We start from the raw sequence: 24,025 nt of genomic DNA on the forward strand, positions 1-24,025 counted from the left end.
AATCACAGTTCAAGGTTTGATCAAGCCAGGTATCATCACCCAAACTCCGAAGTCTCCCTGAGGATTTCAAAAAGACCTTAGCCCATATAGGGAAAGGAACCTAGATAAATTAGCTTAAGTGTCAGATTGCATGCAGAGCCATCAAAAGGCGCAGGAATGACTGTGTGAACCTTCAGAAGGTCTGTAGGTCTGTGCAATAACATGAACACGATGGGGCTTCCCTGGTGGTCCAGTGGTTAAGAATCCATCTCGCAACACAAGGGACGCCAGTTCTATTCATGTCATGGAGCAACCAAGCTTGTGTGCCACAACTACTGAGCCCAAGCTCTAGAGCCCATGAGCTGTAACTACTGAAGCCCGAGTGCCCTATAGTCTGTGCCCTGCAACAAGAGAAGCCACTGCAAGGAGAAGCCTGAGCACTGCAAATGGAGAGTTAGTAGCGCCCACTTGCCACAAATAGAGAAAGTCAGTGCACTGCAATAAAGACCCAATGCAACCATAATAAATTAATTAATTAAACATTCTTGAATCAGTTCTAATGAGATGGATGAAACTGGAGCCCATTATACAGAGCGAAGTAAGCCAGAAAGATAAAGACCATTACAGTATACTAACACATATATATGGACTTTAGAAAGATGGTAACGATAACCCTATATGCAAAACAGAAAAAGAGACTCAGATGTATGGAACAGACTTGTGGACTCTGGGAGAAGGAGAGGGTGGGATGTTTCAGAAGAACAACATTGAAACATGTATATTATCTAGGGTGAAACAGATAACCAGCTCAGGTTGGGTACATGAGACAAGTGCTCGGGCCTGGTGCACTGGGAAGACCCAGAGGGATCGGGTGGAGAGGGAGGTGGGAGGGGGGACTGGGATGGGGAATACATGTAAATCCATGGCTAATTCATATCAATGTATAACAAAAACTACTGTAATGATGTAAAGTAATTAGCCTCCAACTAATAAAAATTTTAAAAAAAAAACAAAACAAAAAAAATAAAATAAAAATAAAAACATGAACAGAATGGTGGTGATGTGGGACCTAACTCTTCTAACTGGGACTTGCCTTATGACATGATAGGAGAACTTGGACTGTCGCTAAGAACCGGCCCTTTTCCTGTGAAACACACCAGATTCAGGTTTTTCTGAAACTGCCAGACAATCGCCCAGAAGCAATCTCCTCCTGGAGTGCAACTTTCAGGGCCACTGTCACCACCATCTGTTCAGTCCTAAGGCACAAGTCTCCAGGCTCCTAGAGAGTCATGCAAAACCAGATCCAAGAGCTGCCCAGGGAAGAACTGGGGAGGGAGAGAAGGGAGTGAGGAAGCCCCACAGAAACGAGCAAAGCTCCATCATCTCACCCCTGTTCAAAAGTCCCCTACCTCTGGCCAGGAGTTTCCATGGAAACCTCATAAGTTCTATCTATAGGGAAAGAAACAAAGGAAAAAAGAAGACACAACCTGAGGTATGTACGGATTAGCTCCAAGGAAGGCAGGCAGAGGAGGGAGTGGGGGGCTCACACTGGAAGATGCAGAGCTGATCCTTATTCTGATCCATAAAAAAGGGGCGGGGCTCTGTGAAAACTAGGCTGCCTTCAGTCACAGAATCGGGGGGAGGCGGGGTGGACAAGCAGGTATGAATGCTAGGAAGTTGAGCGGGGAGGGCTAGTGTGTGAAAGCAACTACATGGAAAGGAGGGACTAAGATCATGAAAGGAATCTCAGGCCAGAGGTTCCTCCCAGAGGAGGAAGAGGACAGAAGGCAGAGAACAGAGCTGGTGGGAAGTGTAGATGGCAACAGACAGTAGCCTCTTACACTCTAGATCGCCTCAGACCACCTGCAGAGTCGATCCGTCTAGCACTCAAAATTTCCAGGTTGTAACACCTTAAAATACTAATGAAGTGTCTGGAGGTGTCTTGTACATCTTTGTCTTACAAAATTGCAATACCTCCAGGCACTTGTAAAGAAGAACTCTGTTAAACTCTTTTTCTCCTAATTTTGACTTTAAAATGAAGTTTGAGGGAGGAAGAGTCTCTGAGACTTAAATGTCACACAATTTAGTTTTTAAAAATAGACCAAGAGAAGCAAAGAAATAAATGTAAGAGCTAAATCTTTAAAACCCTCAGAAGAAAACAAAGGCATACATCTTTGTGACCTTGAATTAGGCAATGGTTTCTTAGATATGACACCAAAAGCATAAGCGATAAAAGAAATAAATTGGACATGAGAAAAACTGAAAACTTTTTGTGCTTCAAAGTACACTCTCAAGAAAGTAAAAAGACAATCCAAAGAATTGGAGAAATTTTTCATAATTCATATTTCTGATAAGGGACTTGTATATAAAATATATAAAGAGCTCCTGAAATTAAATAATAAAAAAGAAACAATTTTAAAATTAGCAAAGGATCCTGAATAGACATATCTCCATAGAAGACATACAAGCAGCCAATAACTATATCAAAAGGTACCCAACATCATAAGCCATCAGGGAAATACAAATCAAAATCACAATGAAAATCAAAACTACAGTGAGATATCACCTCACAGTGTTCAGAATGGCCACCATCAAAAAAAAAATCTACAAACAATAAATGCTGGAGAGGATGTGGTAAAAAGGGAACCCTCTTGCACAGCTGGTGGGAATGTAAATTGATGCAGCCACAATGGATCCATCCCTGGGTCAGAAAGATCCCCTGGAGAAGGAAATGGCAACCCACTCCAGTATTCTAGCCAGGAAAATCCCATGGCCGGAGGAGCCTGGAGGGCTCACTCCATGAGGTCACAAAGAGTCGGATGACTGAGCGACGAACACTCACACACACACACCCGTGTTCACTGCAGCACTATTTACAATAACTAGAACATGGAAGCAACCTAGATGTCCATCAAAAGGTGAATGGATAAAGAAGTTGTGGAACATATATAGAATGGAATATTAGTCATAAAAAGGAACGACTGAGTCAGTTGAACTGAGGTATACAGAGTGAAGTAAGTCAGAAAGAGAAAAACAAATGTTGTATATTAACACATACATATGGAATCTAGAAAAATGGTACTGATGGACCTATTTGCAGGGCAGGAATGGAGATGCAGATATAGAGAACAGACTTGTAGACCCAGCAGGGAAGGAGAAGGTGGGACGAACTGAAAGAGCAGCACTGAAACATACACACTACCATATTATAAAAGAGATAGCTATGGGAAGTTTCTGTATCACACAGGGAGCTCAATCCAGTGCTCTGTGACAACTTAGATGGGTGGGACTGTCAGGGGGCGGGAGGTTCAAGAGGGAGGGAATATATGTGTACTTAAGGCTGACTCAGGTGGTTCCACCAGAAGCGAACACAACATTGCAAAGCAATTATCCTCCAATTAAAAAAAAATCACGATGAGGTAACTTCACGCCCACTAGGATGGTTATAATAAAAATGATGATAACAAAGTACTGGTAAAAATATGGAGAAACTGGAATCCTCATACATTCCTGGTGGGAATATAAGATGATGCAGCCACTTTAGAAAACAGTCTAGCAGTCCTCAAGAGCTTTTACATAGTTACCGCTGTGGGTGTGTGTGCATGCTCAGTTGTCTCCAACTTGTTGCGACCCCATGGACTGCAGCCCACCAGGCTCCTCTGTCTATGAAATTTTCCAGGCAAGAATACTGGAGGGGGTTGCTATTTCCTATTCCAGGAGATCTTCCACACCCAGGGACTGGACTCGCATTTCTTGCGTCTCCTGCAATGGTAGGCAGATTCTTTGCCACTGCACCACCTGGGAAGCTCTCCATGATCTACCGATTGTTGTTGTTTAGTCACTAAGTCACATCTGACTCTTTTGCAATCCCATGCACAGACTACAGCCTGCCAGGCTCCTCAATTACCCAGATATATACCCAAGAGAAATGAAAACATATATCTATACAAAAACTTCATAAGAGCCAAAAACTGCAAACAACCCACATGTTTATCAACTGATGATTAGATAAGTAAAATGTGGCATAACCATACAACAGAATGTAATTCAGCCATAAAAAGGAATGAAGTACTGATACATGCCACAACATTTCTAAACCTTGAAAACATTATGTCAAATGAAAGAAGCTAGTCACCAACGACTACAGATTGTATGATTCCACTTATAAGAAATGCCCAGAATAAGCAAATTCAATCCATAGAGACAGAATGTAAATTAATGGTTGTCTAGGACTGGGGAGATGAGGGGGAAATGGGGAGTGACTGTTAATGGTACAAGACTTCTTTTAGGAGTGATGAAATGTTTTAAAACGGATTGTGGTGACAGGTGCACAACTCAGTGAATAGACTAAAAACCACTTGAGTCTACACTTTAAATGGGTTAATTGTATGGAATGTGAGTTACAGCTCAGTAGAGCTGTTAATTAAGAAAAACAGACCAAGAGAAACGTAACATACTGATTTTGTCCTTTAGAGTTTTGATAATCAAGATTTTTTTTGCCTGATTATTATTTCAAAACATATACTGCACGGATGCTAATGTATTATTCATCTTGATTACTGAGTTTTTTGCTACTTTCTTAGATTTTGTGCCCAAGGCCAGTGCTTCATTTGCATCACCCTAGAAGCCCTGAATTGGGTGTGGTAGCAAAGACATAATCCTTTAAAGAGCCTTCCCTGATCCCCAGAGTGTCAGCTGGAGGCTCCCTCCCACATTCCTCAGTTTTCTCCCCCTCCCTCGTAACCTGAGTTGTCAAATACAGGCACCATTAACTCTCTTGGTGCTCTTTTGCTGCTCCTTCATACACACTTTCTCCCACTGGCTTCACGTATGCATTCGTATATGTGTGTGTGTAATTATGAAGAACAAAGACGATTCTGCAAAAATGAAAGTGGGCAACTGCCCCAATTTTCAAAAAATGAGAAGAAAGCAGATTCTACAAAGTATAGACCAGTGAGTATGAACTGATCTCTAGATTTCCCAAACTGGATTATTTCACAAGTTTATAAACATTCAGAAAGCAAAGCTATTTCCAATAGTAGCCAGTATAGTTTCGCTAAAGCCAAGGAATGTCAAATGAACTTCATCACCTTTTTTGACACAGTTATTAGACTGCAATAATAGCTTTAAGGACTTGCAAAACACAGTGAATACTTAGACTTTAGTAATGCATCCAGCAGTATCTGTACATCATTGCTAACAGGATAAAGAAATATAGGCAAAATGATTGCATATTTGGAAGAGTTATAGCTATATGATCGATGGTATGTGAATTTAATTCACTCTAAATAAGCTGGTGTGTGCATACTAGGTTGCTTCATTCGTATCCGACTCTTTGTGATCCTATGGACCGCAGCCCGCCAGATTCCTCTGTCCATGGGATTCTCCAGGCAAGAATACTGGAAAGGGTTGCCGTTTCCTCCTCCAGGGGATCTTCCCAACCCAGGGATCAAACCTGCATCTCTCACATCTCCTGCATTGCAGGCAGATTCTTTCCCATCTGAGTCAAAACAGTAAAGATTAAGTTGACCTTGGGCTCCATCCATGTTCAAATGTCTGAATGCCCTGCTCTACTCTTCAGCGGGTTTCCCAGGAATATGGTGCTCAGGTATTGGGGTTCCACTTTTTAAGGTGACACCACCAACCAAGTGTCCCTGTTGGCACAGTGTAAAGAATCTGCCTGCAATGCAGAAGACGCGGGTTCCATCCTTGGGTTCAGAAGATTCCCTGAAAAAGGAAACAGCAACCCACTTCAGTATTCTTGCCTGGGAAATTCCATGAACAGAGGCGCCTGGTGGGCTACAGTCCTGCAGTCCATGGGGTAGCAGAAGACCCAGCTGAGCGACTAAACAACAACCAAGTGAAGTGCTTCCAGAGGACAACAAGGCAGAGAATCAAAAGCTTACAAATCATGTTTAATTAAAAAAAAAATCAAGGTCGGGTCTTTAGTGCACAGTAGTGAAGCTATAGGGGAACATGGTAGCTACTTTGAAATATTTGAAGGACTCAAAGGAAACAAGAAACAAAACCGGAATCAACTTAATGAAATCCAGAAGGGCCGAATTAAAGCCAGACAATAGAAGATTAAAAAAAAAAAATCAGCTCAATTGAAAGAAGGGTCCCTCCCTTGAGCCTCAGCAGTCCACCCAGTCCAATGACCTGCCTTGGGAGGTAGACAGTTACCTCCAAAGAAAGCTTTCAAGTTAGAAAGCCTCACTGGGATACTGTAGATGGGATTTAAGTAATTAGAGGAGGTCGGAGCCCATGTTTTACTGGGTTGCTTCCAAATCAGAGATACTATGAATCTGTGTTTCTTGTCTTCTCTCCCTTCTAGCCTTTCACACCCTTTCTACTGCACTGAGTATTTGAAAGATGTTCTTAAGCCATAACCCACGGTTTTGACCTATTCCATTCCCCTAACACTGCTCTCCAGCCCTCCTCCCTTCCTGCCTTCCTCCTTGTTGCCATTTTCCCTCTTCTCTCTTGAGGCTGACACAGTACAATGCTTCATGCTCTTCCCACAACTCCCTGCTGAAACTAGGTTATGTGAGAGAAAAAAAGAATAGGAAAAAAAAAAAGGACAGAATAATAGGAACTGAAGACAGCACAGTGTGCCTGTTACGCTCTGCTGTGAAAACTCTAACACTTGCTGACTTTGGGATGCATGCAGACATTCATGGAACTGACTGGATCGGGTTCACGTGAATTAGCCTCAGCAGTGTCTACACACACTGTTATCTTTCTGCATAACACTCAGTGCTTGTAACATATTCCACGTCTGTTTGCCCGGCTCTACCGCTACATTCCAAAGGCCAGACCATGACAGCCTGGCTTCTGCTGTATCCCCATGGAGGCGCTCCGCTGCTAGCAATTAAATAAACGAAGACTTTCTCTTGGGACTTCCCTGGTGGTCCACTGGTTGAGAAGCCACCTGCCAATTCAGGGCACACAGGTTCGACCCCTGGTCTGGGAACTAAGACCCCACATGCCACAGTGCAACTGAGGCCTGAGCTGCAACTGTTGAAGCCTGAGAGCCCTAGAATCTGTGCTCCTCAACAAGAGAAGCCCACCACAAAGAGAAGCCCCGGCGCCTTAACTAGAGAGTAGCCCCCACTGGTCGCAACTAGAGAATGAAGTTGCAATGAAGAAGCAATGAAGACACAGCGCAGCCAAAAATAAAAAAATTTTTTTAAATAAGAATTTCTCTTATCTTTCCCCCTACATCTAGATTGATGAAGACTACGCTGATGAAAGTCTTGCTTAAGAATAGAGTGCACAGAACTTGAGAGTTAACAGAAATGTCAGGAAAGACCTGGCATAACCATCCCTACCCTACCCCACCCCCATTTGACAGATGAATAAACTAAGGCTGCTGCTGCTGCTGCTGTAAGTCACTTCAGTCGTGTCTGACTCCGTGCGACCCCATGGACTGCAGTCCACCAGGCTCCTCTGTCCGTGGGATTCTCCAGGCAAGAGTACTGGAGTGGGTTGCCATTGCCTTCTCTGAAACTAAGGCTTGAGAGAGGAAATACTGGGGAAGTAGCAGAGCTGGAAATCCAAACGAACTCTTTTGGTTTCTGAGACACAGAGTGTCATAAGAATAGAAAACCTGGTCTGGGAGCCACCTGAAGCTGGACTCCAATATGCCAAGTCTTCCTCTTACAAATGCCATGATTTTCAGCAAGTTAATCAGGGTCTCCAAGCCTGTCTTTAGAAGTGAATGGGAAAGATGTTACCTTCCACCACGTCACTAGCACACAGAATATGCTCAGTAAGTGGGAGCTTTGATAACTATTATCAAGTCCAGAGTTCTGTCCACCACAACAGGAGTCCGACTCCCGGGGACTGAGGATCTGTGCTATCCGCTGCCTGTTGAGAACCAGTCAGCACAGCACAAGTGAGCAGCTGGCGAGCGAGTGAAGCTTCATCTGCCACTTCCCATCGCTCTCATTACCTCCTGAACCATCCCCACCACCCCCACCCCCACCCATGGAAAATTTGTCTACCACGAAACCAATCCCTGGGCCATAAAAGGTTGGGGACCGCTGCCATACAATACACAGGCCCTTGGCTTTGTGCCTATAGGAAAAGCCATGCGTCTGTGCTAAGTGAAGAAAAAGGTGGTCACACAGCAGCCCTGAATGCCTGCTGTATGCTTTTCCATTCTTAAAGCATGGAGGAATGATTTCCCTGGTGGTCCAGAGGCTAAGACTCCGTGCTTCCGATGCAGGGGGCACGGATTCAACACCTGGTTGGGGAACTAAGCTCCTGCATGGGCACAGAGTGGCCTAAAAATAGTTATTAAAAAATAATAAAACACAGAGGAGAGACATTCAAAGGATCAGAATAACTCTCATTCACACAGATGCCCTCTTTCAGCTGGGAGCACATGGCCAAGAAGGAAAATCCATTTCATTCAAGTTTAGTATCTTTTGTGAGTCTTTCCTTTGGATAGTTAACCTTTCTTCTCAATTCTCTACATTAGGGGGCTTCCCCAGTGGTTCAGCCCTGCGTTTGATCCCTAAGTCAGGAAGATCCCGAAGGAGGAATTCTCCTCCAGTATTTCAGTATTCTTGCCTGGAAAATTCCATGGACAGAAGAGCCTGGCGGGTCACAAAGAGTCGGACACAACCGAGAGTGCATGTACATCCTGCGTTAGGGCCACTCATGTAGAGAATAACAGACTCATTAAGTATATACTGCGCTGCGCTGGGCTTAGTCTCTCAGTCAGATAGACTGACTCTTTATGACCCCATGGACTGTAGCCTGCCAGGCACCTCTGTCCATGGAGATTCTCCAGGCAGGAATACTGGAGTGGGTTACCATGCCCTCCTCCAGGGGATCTTCCCAACCCAGGGATCGCCAGGTCTTCAGCATTGCAGGCAGATTCTTTACCATCTGAGCCACCGGGGAAGCCCAAGAATACTGGAGTGGGTAGCCTATCCTTTCTCCAGGGGATCTTCCCGACCCAGGAATCGAACCGGGGTCTCCCGCATTGCAGGTGGATTCTTTACCAGCTGAGCTACCAGGGGAGCCCAAGTATATACTACCTTCCAGCTATTCTGGCTGGTCCTTGAGGGTCCAGGGCAGGGAGCATGTCCAGTTCAGAAGTCCATCACTGAGGGAACTCAAGACAACAGGGCATGTTGACAAAGCCCCCTTCCCTTACAGCTTGCTTCCCTGCCTCCGGAACTGCTGCTTCTGATGTTCTCAGACCAGCGCCTCACTTCCCTGGTGACAGAGACCCCTTCTCCCCTTTTGTGATGATGTTACTGCTGAGATGTCACGCTCCAGAGGCCCTGTGACTCAGTTCCTCCCACGGAACCTCCCTGTTTCCTGCAGGCGGCGCCTTCCCAGCATTAATGCTTGGTCTACCCAGAATGTCCCATCAAACTGGAGATTGATCATGCGGTTTGCACAAGTGAGATAAATTCTGGAATTTGGCTGCCGACGTTTTGAGCCATTTATCTTTGGATTTTCATAACAGCTATCATCCTGGTGTGACACGGATAGACAAGACAGAGGAGGTGCTTCCCAAGATAAATCAGCCTAAAGGAAATGAATGCAATAATTTTATCTTATTGGATCTATTTACTATACTGTCGGAGGAATTTGGAAGCTGAGAAGAGGAACGGTCGAAGGGAGGTGAGGTTTATTTGTCAAGGTGGACACTGGGGTTCTTTTAGAGCAGTTCTTGGGAATGATCAAGAAGTAGAAATGGGTGGGAGGGAAAATGATCACACTGGTTAATATGGCAGGTGGAATCCCACGTAAATTTTGTGGGTGTAATAGTTGCAGAACTGAATTGCAAGAATAGTGAACTGCAATAATTCCATACGTGTTACTTTAGTTAAGTAGCAGTTACTGAGTTTCCAAAATCCCATGGTAATTCTAAAACACAGCAAGACTTGGACACAGGATGAGCAGAGATAGCAGCCCAGACACAATCCCTGTGGGAGGAAAGAATTCAGATTTAAAGGACTTGGTCTAAGTCCCTCACTTCCCTTAACCCAGAAAGTTCCTGTTCCTTCAACTGCCACGAGACACTGCCCTTCCCCATCTGGCTTTGTCTCTTCTAACAGCTAAGAGACGTGTTCACCTCTTTGCTTTTTTTTTTTTTTTTTAATTTTTGGTTGTGCTGCCCATGGGCCCAATAGTCGTGGTTCATGGGCTTAGCTGCCCCAAGGTATGTGGGATCTTCCCAGGCGAGGGATGGAACGCATGTCCCCTGCACTGGCAGGTGGACTGCTAACCACTGAGCCACCAGGGAAGTCCCCTGCTTTTCTTGGGGTTGGGTATTTTACCACCTCTACTTCCGGGCACAGGCTGCTATTAATGGAAAGCAGTCTAATCTCCAAGCCTCTGATAGAGATAAACCTCTGTGGCACACACTGTAGGTTGGCTACTTCAACACTCATTTCAAATGCCCTCTTTCCCTGCCCTTCTGTACTATGGAAGCTGAAAAGAATAAACACTTTTTTCAGCCTCCTTTGCAGCCAGTGGTGGGTCTTTCCAGCTCTGGTCAATGAGACGGGAAGGCAAGTGTCCTGGGAAGCTTCTGGAAAACCTAGGCTTCCTTAAAAACGGACAGACAGCACTGGCACCACCACATTCCCCTTCTCTCCACCTTGAACATGAACTTGGTATGTGAGCTGGAACAGCCTTCTCACGACCACAAAGTAACAGTGTGAGGATCAAAGGCAAAACTGGAGAGGATGGTGTAGTGGAAATGACCCTGGGTCTTCAACTGCCTAAACCAATGCCAGGAACCACGTTTCTCTGGCCTTCTTATTGCATGAAAAATATCATCACATAATTTGTGTAAGCTGATACTGATGTTTTGGTAAATTGAAAACAGATACTTCTAATAGAGCTACTTTCTTGACACAATCATTTGCAACCAGACTAGATCTGCACATAAATATGATTATGACATTACCTTGCTCAAATTCCTCAATAGCCTTCCCTTGCCCTTAGAATAAAGTCTAAGGATCTTAGCACGTATATAAGGTCCCTTGTAACCTTATCAAGTGCACCTACCAAGACATCTTATCTCCTTCAAACCACCTCTCATACTTTACTTGTGTAAATCTAAAACCCTTAATGCTTCCTATGAAAACCATACCTTGTTTGGCCTCTGTCTCTTTGCTTAGGTTTTCTCTGCCTAGAAGGTTCTCCCCACTTTTCTTTGCCTGTACTCTCTCTCTTTGTCTTTTATGGCTGTGCCAATTCGAACACAGGATCTTAGTTCCCCACCAGGGATGAAACTCGTGTACCCTGCAGTGGAAGCCCGGGGTCTTCACCACTGGACCACGAGGGAAGTCCCTGCTCTCTATTATCCTTCAATGGATCCTAAACGAATAAGCATCAGCTCCTCCAGGAAATGTTTCTCCACACTCCCAGGAGGGCTGGGTGCCCCTCTTCTCTATTACGAAAGCACCTGTACATATTTCTGTCATTGTCCTACTCCTATCAGAGATGAACTGTCTGAGTGCAAATCTTAACTTCTTCCCTAAAGAGTGAATTTGTCAGACAACAGGGTCTATGACTTTACTCTTCTTTACTTTAGTAAAGAAGCAAGATTTTTTTCTTTACTTTTTCTTCTTTGTAATTTCTTTACTTACTTTTTCTTTAATTTACTTTTTTACTTTACTCAACCCAGCCCTAATATTTAACAAAGAGTCTGGGCACAGGAGATGCTACCGTGCTTCAGATATACATATATGCACACATATACATATATGTTACTGAGTGGGCACATTTTTTTCTCAAATATTCATTCATTCATTCATTTTTATGAAAGAGAAGAAGAAAAACTTCAATAATCCAAAAGTCCTAAGTCATGAAGATAGAAATCTGAAGAAAAACAGCCAAATAGAAATCTCTTTACAGTGTTGTAAACACAACAATGTGTTCACGTGCTTGAGGAAAAAGATGGTTCCAAAGATAAATGAACAATCGTTGCCATACAGTCATCATCGAGGTGAGCTTACGGAAAATATGGACTTACAAGTTTAAGGGCAGAGAACTGAGTTGGGGGGGAGCAGGGAGGGTATGGGAAGGAGGTAGTAAATGCACCAATGAAAACAGTCAGTTTTTAAAAGTTGTTCTCATCCAGGTATCATTAGAATATGATGCTATACTATCCCAGTGGACTGGCAGGGCTCCCCTCTGTCTTTGCAACAAAAAGTTGTGATGTCTTTTCTTTCCAATTTCTTCTGTTTCTTCTTCTGTCTATAACCTACATCTTCAAGAATGTTTAGCCCACTTTGAGAAAGCAGAATTTTGGATTAATTCTCTGCCCCTATTACTAGTATTTTCATTCTCCTCTGCTTTGGCCACTGACCCTGTAAAATGGGCAGTCTGTACTGTGGTGACCATCATCTCTCCTTTTGCTCATTACTGCCCTGCAATAGGGCTGCTGTCCCACTGCATTATAGAAATGTGTTTGTTCTCTGAGATCACTGACGGACCAGTCATCAAATTCAATCATCAAATTCCTCTTGGTCTGCAGTCTCCTTTCTTCTCTGCTGCATCTTAACACCCATCATACCCATGATCCCCTTTCCTCCTCACTTTCTTCAAACTCTCTACTTCTGAGCTTTGGCGACTTGACAGTAACCGAATTCCCCAATCAGTTGTTCTTTGACTTAAAAAAGATACATTTATTTGGTTGCACCAAGTCTTAGCTGTGGCACACAAGATCTTCAGTTGTAGCATGCAAGTCCTTAGTTGTGGCATATGGGATCTAGTTCCCTGACCAAGGATCAAACCTAGGCACCCTGCATTGGGAGGGCAGCATTTTACCCACTGGACAACCAGGGAAGTCCCTGACTTTTTCATAGGCTTTCCTTCTTCCCCCATCCCTTAAACACTGGCATTCTCCATATAGATAAATGAATGTCTTTGTCAGAGGAACACCTACCCCTCCACGTGAACTCCAGAAAAACTTAAGATAGGGGGACATGACAGAGGCAACCAGTTTGAAAATTTGTCAGAAAAGGTTTTAAAATCCATCGATAACTCTCAGACAACAGAGTGAATATTTTGAGTCTACAAGAGAAGGTCCCAGCTCCTGAGCCTGACATCAGTGAGGCTATAATCTACATGTTCAACCTTATCTCTCACTCTTTTCCTCCAGAACACCTCTGAAGAGTAGATATTCATTAAACATCTCTTTTTTATAAATTCAAATTTCATTATTTGCTTGATGTGGGAAATATCTAAATAAAATAATTGAGGAAAATCAACTTTGTTTTATGTAAACTAGAAAAGGCCAAGCAAATCATGTTTAATAAAATGAACAATTTTAAAAGCCAACATATAATGTCTGTCTCCCAGAGAGGCCCTGGATATATAATAACTTTCACTCTGTCTTTTATTAACAATGTTTGGGCATATTAATTTTATCTTTTTTCATGTTATTTTTAAAGCAACAATGGAGGTAAGAAAATATCCTTTACTCTTGAAAATATTTTTGGCATGGTCTTAGCTGCTAAGACCATTGTGTCTGATTTTTTTGCCTACCAGGCTCCTCTGTCCATGGGATTTCCCAAGCAAGAACACTGGAGTGGGTTGCCACTTCCTTCTCCACATCAAACATCTCATCAAACAGATGAGCACACAAAACTTTCATTCATGGATAATACCATCTGCCCCAGCCCCAAATATTCTCTACCCTTCAACAATATAACATGCCTAGAACTTGCTCATCCTTGTTTTGTTCATATCACCCTCTTTGTCTGAAACATTTTTCCCACTTATTTTTCATCTATGTAAACCTTGCCCACTGTTCAAGGTCCCATGTGAGTTTTGCTTTCTTGGAAACCTCCCCTCCTTATTAATACAATATTTATTATGCTTCACATATTGGGTATTTAGTGTATTCTTAAATATTTTCAAATGACTTCTTGCCCAGCAACTCTTAAAGTGACATGAGGATGGGAGGCATCTTATGCTTCTCTGTATCCCCACCTTCATAAGCCTAACTTCATATCTTCGACGGAGGCAATGTCTGGTAAATAGTTTCCGAGAGCTTTACTTCATGTCACACAGTTGTGTTGAAAGCTCAGGCTTGAAATCAGACCTAGATTAGAATCTCAGCTCTGAATGCTAGTTAAATAACTTTGAGGAAGTCCTTACGTCCCCCAAATCTTGCTTTTCTTATCTGAGAAATTAGAAAAGTACCAGTACTGACTCAGGATGGTGTTGTGAGCTAAGTGAGACCAGGAATGCACTGTGCTTAATTAGCAAAGGGTTTGGTCTGTGATACAGTTTTCAATGAAAATCACTGATGACAATGATGAAGATGATGACAATTCTTCAGATATAGACCAGACCTGGATCAATGCCAAGATCCAATGGCTAGCATTTATTGACACTGTGACTACCCTGAGAGAAATTCACTCACAGAAGAGTATTTTCTTGCTCTATGTGACACGGAGAAAGACAGATGCCATCATGTCCCACCAAGGCTGTGGCAACTAAGCGACAGAGCTTTAATTAATGCTTTATACAGTTCCTTCCTAGGGTTGGTTCTCCCACATCTGTTGCTAAGCACTCAGCACAGAGTGACGGCCCATCAGCCTCACACTGGGGTGATCTGGAAACAAAAGCAGAGGGTCACTGGCAGCTGCTTTGCAATAATTTAATCAAATTGCAGACAAGTGCTCCAGGAGGCTGGAGACACAGGCTGTCATACCTGTAGGGTCAGCAATCTGAAGGATGCCAAGACTGTCTTCAACTTCCCTTCCTGCGTTAGATGTGAATTAGGCTGCTCTCCAGCTTTTATTCCAAAGATAGTAAATCTGTGGTTGGAAATCTCTAAACTTTAATGATAACCATGTTTGAGAGGTGGCTCCTTCAAACTCTGACTGTGGTTTCAGTTAAGAGTTGAGCACAGACAGTGCTTTCTCATGAGAGAAGAAGGGGCCTCTGCATAGTAGAGTCCTGTTTACTTTGCGTTCCGTCTCTGAGACTCCACAGTACAATGGCCCATCTTGGAAAACTAGACTCAGTTTGACTGGGGCAGGGGATAACTGGGCAGACAAAACAAAAAATTACTGAATGAGTAATTTAAGAACAGATGGAAACAATAGCACAGATAACATAGGGACAACAAACACATACTTCATAACATTTTGGAAGCAGTTAGTAGCATTTGAACAAGACCAGGAAAACTTTCAAAGCATAGAGACCATCAATATACTGAAACGCCTTACCACATCTCACATTTCACAGCTAGCATGTCTAAATACACACGCAGTAAAGCTATTAACATGGATGGCTACAAGGCTGTTAACTGATATTTTGTCCAGATGGGATCCTCCCTGGGGAAACCAAATCAGAAAACAATATAATCAGCCAATAGGAAACAATTCTCAGAATGACCATGTGTTCTGTAGAGCTAAACTGTTAGGGACCTCAAGCTCTGGCAAAAAGAGCCTGGATTATTTCTTTAAGGGTTCCACAATATAGGTTACTAACTCATGTTCCAAGGAGACAGAGAAGGGAGACCAGGAAACTTTCTCAACAGACTTCCATAATTTTCCTATGGGCTGTTTTACTGGTTTCCATATATTTTCTTATTTATGGTCAAACGATCCTCTCCTATCTATATATATAAGAGATATACCTTGAAGACTTTCATCTTTCTAAGCATGTTTTCCCCTGTTTCAGCATGCCTTTGCTGGGGAATGAAGAAAGTCTGAGAGTTAGGGACATTTGCTTAGTACCAGCTTCTGCAGCCCTAAGCATAAAGTGAAAAAAAGTAAAGTGAAAGTGTTCGTCTCTCAGTCGAGTCTGACTCTTTGAGACCCCACGGACTGTAACCCACCAGGCTGCTCTGTCCATGGAATTCTACAGGCAAGAATACTGGAGTGGGTTGTCATTCCCTTCTCTAGGAGATCTTCCTGACCCAGGGGTTGAACCCAGGTCCCCTGCATTGCAGGAGGATTCTTTACCATCTGAGCCACCAGGGAATCCATCAAACAGACTGACAAGGCAGTGACCTGGGAGAACTTCCACTTTTTCTGAAAGGGAAAGCACTGACTCAGATTCCCCTGCTAGGGCAGGTCATACAGGGACACTGTGCGACACCTTAGCAGGCCAAAAGCTGGGTGATCGATGCCTAGTCATCAGGGAAATCTGCACATGTTACTGAAAGTTCATCCCCACCCTCAACCTTTCCAGCTATAACATCAGGCAAACTGTATTGCTGCCATGCCTGCTTACAGCCTCTCTGCTGTGTAAGAGACCAACACTGTTGTAGAAAAGGTCAGCTCGCAATTATCTTTTTTCTTTTTTTCCCTTGTTTCGGCCCTGCCATGCAGCATATGGGATCATAGGTTCCCCAACCAGGGATTGAACCCATGCCCCCTGCATTGGAAGGCAAAGTCTTAATTACTGGATGGCCAGGGAAGCCCCAGCTCACAATTTAGAACAAGAATTTTATTTATTTATTTATTTTGGTGGCTGTGCCTTAGTTGTGACATGTGGGGTCTAGTTCCCTGACAAGGGGTCGAACTCAGGCCCCCTGCATTGGGGGTGTGGAGTCTTAGCCACTGGACTGGCAGGGAAGTCCCCTGTATATGATTTTTTTTTTTTTAATGTGTGGTAGTAAAACAAAATTTATCTGCTCAGATTGTTCTCCCTTAAACACATAAGCACAGACAACCAGGGGAGGAAGAGACAGGAGGGAGCACAGGATGAAAACATTACAAGATCCTCTACACGGGAGGCAAACTGAGGACCAGAATACCGAACAGGTAGCCCCGCAAGCTGTCACCAAAATGGGAACACCAGGCTACCCTTCTTCAAAATAGGCTTCTCCAGGCCCTGGAGGTTCTGTTGCTGACTCTCAATTCTGGGTCAGGAGATGGGGGCGCTGGTCCCATCCAGGTCTGCCAAAAACCAGTTTTATGAACTTGGATGACTGACTTTTCTCTGAGCCTCATTTTCCTCATCTGTAAAAGGTTAGAAGAGATGATTCTAGGCTCCTAAATAGCCAGGAATACACAAAAGTGAAGACAAAGAAGGCAACTGAGATCCTAATTTTTAATATCTCTTATCCAGAATCCATCATAAAACGAAGGAAAGACTAAATCATCAGGAGGACACTCTTATTATTTAGTGGGTAATGTGTCTGTATCCACGTCGAAGCCTTATATTTAGTCTCCTCCAGGAACAGTAATGGAAGAAGTCAGAAATACCTGGAAGAAAGGATAACAGACTGACAAAGATGTTTTAAAACCTTGCTCTGGTGCTCTGTAATTGAGTTAAACAAATAAACAGGCAGATGAAACTCCTGATTTCTAAAGCTCTTTTTGGATGACACCAGCTGTTCATAGATACCTAGAGACTTGTGTTCGTTTGATCTGCATGTAGAAGAGACATGCAGTTGCACCAAAATACAGACATTGTGATGATGAAGCAAGTGACATCTAGAAACAGGGTGGGAAGTCGGGGGTCATCTGAGGCTGAGCCTGGGCATGGGGCTCAGAGAGTCAGGATAGACAAGGCACAGACAACTCTAATAGGACAAGTCAGAAAGGGCCAGACAGCCCGCTGATACTGTTCCGTGAATGACAGAAAGATCTTTTGTCTGCCTCAGCAGGTCCGTCATTTGCTCGGCTTCTGGTGACAATACTTATAGAAAGCATGTGGCTCAGCTATCAACCCTATGGAATATGTCAGCTTGGATAAAAATGGAAACCACTGTTACCTGGCTGGAGTGGAGGAATGGGGAATGGTCTAAAAAATTCACTTCATGAACCTAAAATTTCATGAAGCCAGTGCTATATATACTTAGTTGTTCCACTGTGGACTGTATAGCCCACCAGGCTCCTCTGTCCCTGGGGATTCTCCAGGCAAGAATACTGGAGTGGGTTGCCATGCCCTCTTCCAGAGGATCTTCCCAACCCAGGGATCGAACCCAGGTCTCCCACATTGCAGGTAGATTTTTTTTACCGTCTGAGCCACCAGGGAAGCCCTATGAAGTCAGAGTTAAGGACAAATTTAAGGCAATAATGATGCAAATTTTAATTTAATTTAACTTAAAAGCTCACTCAAAAAAAAGATTCTATGGCTTGGACTTTCAAAAGTCCCAGGTGGAAAAAGCTTACAATCATATGTTTTAGAAATTTTTCAAAACATTGTTAACCAGGCTCTGCAACTGTACATCCTCATAAAACCTAGTGGCAGGTTTGACATATGAGATGTCATCCAACACAGTATTCTGTTTCCAGTGAGGCCCACACCTAACTAATCCCAGATGGATGGGGACTATCCAATGTTGAATTCACAGCCTTTCTTGGTCACCTACCCAACAATAAACAGCTCCATCTTTTGATAATACAATTAAGGCAATGCTAATTTAAGGGGGATGGTCACTGACATGCATCCTCTTATCCAGATAACCCTAGAATCTCAAAGGACCTCTGAGATGTGTCACCAGGATCTCAAACTCCAACTCTTTTCTTTGAAATTTCTCACTCTATTCCTCCCTTCAGCCTCTTCTTCCATCTTCTCATTCTCTCAGGTTGTTGATCATCTTTTTATTTCACTTGGCCCTAGGTCACTCTCCTCGAGAACAGTCTCACCAGCACTCTTGATGCCAAGTGGTTTTGACAAACCTTTCTAGTACATCTCCCCCCAGAGAGAAATCCAACCAGTTGCTCGCTTTGCCCACGAATCAGCTCTATACGGAAACCTTTTGGCTTGCCCACAATCACCTTGGAGAAGCCAAGGTGATTCTTCCCTCTACAAATTTAATCTTTTCTATCCATCTATTTTTAATTTTTTAATAGATTCTATTGCCTATTGATTTCTTAGAAACCCTACTCTTAGCTATCTCTTTCCTGTATCTTTAATCTCTCCCTTTCTAACTAGCTGCCCCCCTTTATGGACAGGCATTTTCAAGTTCTTCCCATCATTTAAAAAATCTTGCTTTTATTCTTACTTTTCTCCTAACGGTCCTCCTTTTCTTCAAATATTGAGAGCAGTGTCCCTAAACTCCCTGCTGCCTTCAATTCCTCAACTCTGGGCAATGGCACCTGCCTCCTCTAGATCCATCTTCCCTTACGACTTCATTAAAACCATTTTGGCCGAGTTTACGAACGACCCCCTGCATCTCTACTCAGATGGCCTCTTTTCAGTCCTCATCCTGTTTAAACTCTGATCTCATTACCTTCCTTTTCAACTCTGCTTCTTCTCTGAAGCATCATATCGCAATTTGCAGCTCCTGACCTAGTTAGGATAACATCAAGCTATAACACTAATGCAAGCTGTGGCTCCTCCCTCCCTCAGCCTCCACCATCCACCTACTACCAAATTGTGATCTCTTTTGAAAAAATAATCCTCAAATCTGGACAGTCTACTCCAACCTTTCTTGCCAGAGCTCAGACTCATCTCAAATCTCACCTGGACACTCAGCAGCCCCTTCGATGGCAACTGGCTTTCAGACTCCCCCTGTTTTGGTTACTCCCCACATCGCTGCCTGAATTAAGCCTCCCAAACACACTCATCTGTTTTTCTCACTCTCCTCCTGGAAAGTGCTCAGGGCTCCCCCTTATCTCTCTGAAGTTCAGCTGTGTAACGGGACCTTGAGAGTCAACTCCAAGTTCACTGCTCTGTACTCATAAGCCCTCCTGCAGCATACCCTGTGGTCTGAAGCATCCAACACCCCACAACTTCTTGTTTCTACACAGGCTATCTGACCGAAATACAATTTTACCCTTTCTCATCTGGAACCTGTTTAGTCTCCCTTTAAAGCCCCAGCTCAAATACAACCTCTTCTGAAAAAGCCTTCTCCACTTCTCCTGAGCTGTTTGGCTCTCTATTCCTGTATTGCCTTATTCTTACCTCTTAAGAGCCATTAACAAGTTGTCTCTGACTCTTCCACTCAGCTTACTTTCCTCACTAGACCATGAGCTCTTTGAAGAAAGAAAGATCTTATTCAATACTGGGTATTCCCAGTATCCACCCAGTTTCTTATTTAACAAACGTTTGTTGCAGGAGTATAAACAGAGGATATGGTTCCAAAAATGACAGAAATAAACAAGAAGAGAATAAAATTGTGGTGAGAATACATTACATCTTGTCCACAATGGGTAAAGATAAGGTTGTTGTTGTATTCTTTGAGTTGCTAAGTTGTGTCTGACTCTCTGTGACCCTATGGACTGTAGGCCGATAGGCTCCTCTGTCCATGGGATTCTCCAGGCAAGAATACTGGAGTGGGTTGCCATGCCCTCCTCCAGGGGATCTTTCCGACCCAGGACTGAACCCCCCAAGTCGCCTGCATCTCCTCCTTCACAAAAGGGATTCCTTACTAGTGAGCCACCTGGGAAGCCCCAAAAGATGATACCCTAGTAGAAAATGACAGGAGATAAGGATGCTTCATTAGTGCTCAGAATAACCCACATTCCAATCCATCAACTCATTTCTTTCCACTGTCAACGCAGGAATAAAATCCATAAAAAGTACTCATGTCTGTATTCTTTTCTCTCTGATTTCAGGCTTGTAGGTACCACTTTCTGTCCTCTCCCAAGACCAGTTGTCCAAATGATCACAGTATCATCATCAGAACAGGTATACAAGATGCCCAAAGGCTCAGTGCCTAAATTAAATTTGGCTGTTGCTAAGAGATATCAGGCTTCAGACAGAAGAGTCTGAAGAGTCAAAACTGGCACCAGCAGTGAGCTCAGGTGCAGGAGGCATCCAGATGTACTAAGAATGATCATGCTTGGGGAGGAAAGAAAATAGGAAAGATTATTTAAAGCCAATTTCAGAAATTCTCTCATCTCACCTTCCGTTGGGCAAATACTCTAAGAAAAGAGTCCTGTTGTCCCTTCTAACCTGTTCCTGCTTCATGACAAGCCATAACCTATCCTTCAGCTTGGGGTAAGATAACTCCTAAATAAAGCCATCAGCCCAGCCTTCTTCACCTGGACTTGTGCTTTTTCAGACAAACAGCAGGGACACTCATGTGCATACAAAAGAGCAGAAATTAACAGTCTCTATTGATTGTTGCCAACTGAATTCAAACGGAAGGGAACAACCTCAGCCAAGATGAAGAAAGACATCAAAAGGCCAAATTACAGAGACTTGAATCCTAACAGGACTTGCTTAGCTCTCTCTTGGAAGTAGCAGTCTTCCTCAGGTTCTATATTTTTGCCTTACAGAAATTTATTTAGCCACTGGTTCAGCTAGAGCAGAACTAACTCTTCCTTCAGGATAATCTATGAAGAAAGGAGGGATATCATAGTTATGAGGAGTAGGTATAATGCCAACTTTCATTCAGTATTTTCTTTGACTTAAATGTCAAGAAAACTTGGCAGTGGGTTCACATACCAAAACTTAAAGGAAAGGCAGTAGGTGTCAAGGAAAGTAATACAGTCTGCCTCTCTGTTCTCAACTCCTTAAACAAGTTTTGCATGGGTGTCCATATTTTAAGGAATTCCTTACACCCTCACTTACAGAGAAAGAGAACTAATGACAGCTGATGGGAAAGGCTATGAGAAAAAAAGATGGCACTGAAAATTTAGAGTAGCATCCACAAGAGAGAGAACGATATCATAGAATTTAAGAATGGATCATAGTATTTAAAAATAGAACATTGGTTGATGCCCTATCTCCACCACTTCCTATCAATGTGATCTCCAACATCATGTCTGTATGTTCCAGTAACTATAAAATGGGGATAAAAATTTATTCCACATAAAATTCTCATGATTCAATAAAATAACAGAAGTGCTCTATGAGCAATAGCATACACTACAATAATATTTTAGTAGTAATAAAATTTAAAAAGGGCTTCCCTTGTGACTCAGAAGGTAAAGTGTCTACCTGCAATGTGGGAGACCTGTGTTCAATCCCTAGGTCGGGAAGAGCCCCTAGAGAAGGAAATGGCAACCCACTGAAGAGTTCAAGGTACTTTTGTTTACTGTCTATACTCATGGGATGGTGATGTCAACCTTACCTTACCGGGAAAGGGGGAATTTTAAGATAAAGACTTTCTATCAGTTCTCTACTTCCAAACAAGTTGAGGAACCTACCTGTTCTGAGGATTCAATTAAATAAAGACTCAAGCATGAAAAACTCAGGGTCCCAGCATAGAAGTCTGGGAAGAACCTAAGATGAAGCAATGATAGAAACAGTCATGTTTGGCTCCCATGACTGTGGGGCTGACATGAGGAATCAAGTTCAGTTCTAAGCATAATGCAGCTGGGAGGTCTGAGTGAGAGACAGAGGCTTTACCTCTGGGAGGCCTCACTTTGAACCTGAGGGTAGTAAAAGAAGTCCTGACTTGAGTTCATCTTTTTTTCCCTTTTGCTCCAAGATGCATAAAACATTTCCCTATCAATTTCCTTGGCTTCAAAGCCAGGCCAAAGAAATTGCCTGAACCAGACAGCCAAGAAGAAAAAATGCAGAGAGAAAACACACGTGGATGCCCGATTAGAGAAAAATGAAGGAAACTGGCTTCTGCTTTTCTCTTAATGGACTGTCAATCCTTCGTTCTCCCCAGGTATTTGAACACACATCCACATGGCACATGTCGATGCTCTCAATTGCTCTCTGCGTCAGAGATGAAGATACCTTTTTATAGTCACTGCAGGGAATATTCTCTGACTAGTAAGCCTGCTTAGTTCTGGTGGGAAAGATCAGCCTCTACAAGACTAGCGGGCAGGAAGAAGAGCTCCTTTCTGAGTCGCACTGTCCTATCCCTCACTCCTTTGAAGTCGGAACTGACTCAACCACAGTCTGCACTATTATCCAGTCATGACTGCTGGACGTGTCAAAACAGCATTTTAGAGGTTAAGAGACAATGAATTGTATAAACATTCAATGCATATGGCAAAAGAGGTCATAAATACCCCATTAAACACAAACATGTGTGTGGGAAGGGACAAGTCTTTTGAATAGTCTTTCATTTTCACATCTGCCCAACCAACCTTGTCTTATTAACTGGTCCCCTTAACATGCACTGTTGGTTTTTTTTTTTTTTTTTTCCCTTCCTAAAGAATGGTTGGATGGCTTCCCAGATGGCCCAGGAATAAAGAATCCGCCTGCCAGTGCAGGAGCTGCAGGAGAGGCGGGTTTGATTCCTGGGTCAGGAAGATCCCCTGGAGGAGGAAATGGCTACCCACTTCAGTATCCTTGCCTGAAAAAGTCCATGAACAGAGAAGCCTGGTGAGCTATAGTCCATAGGGTCGAAAAGAGTCGGACACAACTGAGTGACTAAACAAAGAATGGTTATGGGCAAAGGAACATGCATTTTAATTTCCACTCAGTCTCCTGGGATTTTAGGAAGTGAGTCTAAATCAACCATGTCTAAACCAACAAAGCATTGTCTTCTCTGTTTCTAACCAGGAACAAGATTTACAATGTGGATATTCCTGCCACCTAAGCACTGTCACACCAGCAAAGTACACACAAGCTTCCCTGAGCAGACCAACCAACAGGGCAAGCGCCCGAATCCTAAGCAGATCTTCCACTCAGGGAAAGTTCAGCCAACCAGAACTCTCTCTCTCTCTTTTTTTTTTTTAAATGAGATTTTTGGACAAAGTCTCTAAAAGGCTGGAATCAAAGCCAATGCCCATCCCTCAAAAAAAGTTATGGGAGAGGAAATACTGTGCTCCCCTAGAATTCAGTTAACTGGAAGTTCTCCTGCTAACAAGCCCAAGTAAGCCTGTGGACAAGGTTCCTGTCGGGCTTCTGTCCACCCCTCCTCAAAGCAGCTCTTCTCCAAGCCCAGGCTTCTCTTGAGGATGCCTTCTTATCTGATTAAACGGAATATTATGTGAAATATTCAGCCACCCCGGCACTGGCTGTGTGGGTGTGCTGGATAAAATCTTCATGAAAACGCCATCACAGGTCATTTGTTTAATTTCAATTCTGCACAATGTAAAAATAGAACGAGCTGCCGTGAAGGGTTGAGGCTTGACAGCTTCAATGAGAAGGCTCCACCAGCACAAAAACCACGCCGTTCTGCCAGATCGCCTGCTTGCTCCCTGTGCCAGAGGAGCAGGGGGAAGAGAAAAACCCTGAA

The 24,025-nt window shown here is 43.3% G+C and overlaps 1 long non-coding RNA gene across 2 annotated transcripts; it reads left to right on the forward strand.

Moving 5' to 3' along the window:
- The first annotated feature begins 1,436 nt into the window (after positions 1-1,436).
- LOC110145064 (uncharacterized) lies at positions 1,437-24,025 on the forward strand. 2 transcript variants are annotated; one of them, XR_002316078.2, is made up of 3 exons: positions 1,437-1,471; positions 9,151-9,624; positions 23,347-24,025. It is a non-coding gene; the product is annotated as an uncharacterized lncRNA (long non-coding RNA). The 2 variants fall into 2 exon arrangements; XR_011489804.1 differs by lacking the exon at positions 23,347-24,025 and adding an exon at positions 17,053-17,263.

Source organism: Odocoileus virginianus, chromosome 10, assembly GCF_023699985.2.
Source record: "Odocoileus virginianus isolate 20LAN1187 ecotype Illinois chromosome 10, Ovbor_1.2, whole genome shotgun sequence".
NCBI classification, from domain to species: Eukaryota; Metazoa; Chordata; class Mammalia; order Artiodactyla; family Cervidae; genus Odocoileus; species Odocoileus virginianus.